The sequence below is a fragment of the Lactuca virosa genome, chromosome 2 (assembly GCF_052849685.1).
Source record: "Lactuca virosa cultivar CGN04683 chromosome 2, Lactuca_virosa_CGN04683_v6, whole genome shotgun sequence".
NCBI lineage: Eukaryota > Viridiplantae > Streptophyta > Magnoliopsida > Asterales > Asteraceae > Lactuca > Lactuca virosa.
This window is the reverse complement of record NC_136427.1, coordinates 187,088,787-187,090,220: the sequence shown is the minus strand read 5'-3', so window position 1 is coordinate 187,090,220 and position 1,434 is coordinate 187,088,787.

Sequence of the window (1,434 nt, the reverse complement as noted above, 5' to 3'; positions counted from 1 at the left end):
TCCTTTTTCCTCCATTTTGATCCAAGTTGGTGTTTGAGTCATGTATTGGACATACATGATTGAAAAGCTTCGATTTTTTATGGTCCTTGGGGTCAAGGAAGACCCTCTAGACTGTCCCATTTTAAGGCTTAATGGATTAGGATCTTAATGCTCATTTTTGGTCAGATTTGGTCTCACGACGTGAGGAATAAGACCTCACGACGTGAGAGCGTGTTCAAGGAAGTTTCTGGGCAGAAATCACGACCTCGCAGCGTGAGCATAAGGTGCTCACGACGTAAGCATCTCCTGTGCAAGTTTTAGACTCTTTGATTGTTGGCTAGCTTGGTCTTGGACTTATCCTTCGGTTTGGGCTCATAATGGACTAAGGATTTTAGAGTAATGGACTTTTGGTTGGGCTTGCCCTAATGAGCCTTGGATGGTGAATTGGGCCTTAGTGGGCCCAATGTAGTTAGCCCTTGATTGGGCCCGATGTGCTTGGACCTTTGGGCCATCGGAAGATCATTGGTTCAAAAAAGTAAATGGGCTTTAGGGAAAGGCCCATGTAAGGGTTTAGGCCCAATTTGGAAAATTAGGCCATTAATGGGTTTTTATGGATTTTATAGTTTTGGGCCTTGATGGTTTTGGACTTGGGCCTTGATTGTGAGTATTGGGTGAAACAGTCATTTCACCCCAAGTAAGGATTATGGATCATGGTTTAGAACCTAATTGCTAATTGGGTGATATTTTGGTATTGATAGCTCGAGGATTCGGCAGGGTTGCAGCTAGGGATTTCTTGCAGTGAGCTTCAACATTTGAGGTGAGTTTCCTCCTGTTTGAATGGGTCGAAGGCACCAATGTTGGCCCGTATTTATGATTGTATGCTTTTCGGACTAAGGTTCGATGTCGGGCGGCCCGATGAATGTTTATATGTGTGTTTTCGGACTACGGTCCGATGTCGGGTGGTACCCGATGACTATATGCATGTTTGGTTATACTTGCTGTTTGTGTGATACTTGTATGTGCCTGGTTAGGGAGGTGAGTGTGGGCGCGGTCCCGTATCTCATCACTGGCTGAGAGTGGACGAGGTTCCATATCTCATCATTAGCATAGTAGGGGCGGGGCCCATGATAGGCGAGGCCTTAGGACTAGAACATATAGTACCGTGTATGATTTCTTTATGTGTTAGCATGCCTATGTGATATTGGTTGTATGTGTATAGCGGGCGGGGCCCAATGACAGGCGAGACCAATGATGAACATATCTGTATACCGAGCGGGGCTCGATGCCAGGCGGGGCCTGATGTCGGGCGGGGCCCAATATATGGTTTGTTATGGTATGTGGTATCTTGGGGAAAACTCACTAAGCTTCGTGCTTACGGTTTACAGTTTTGGTTTCAAGTACTTTCAGTTGCAAAGGGAAGAGCTCGGGTTGATTGCATTGCACACACCATGATTG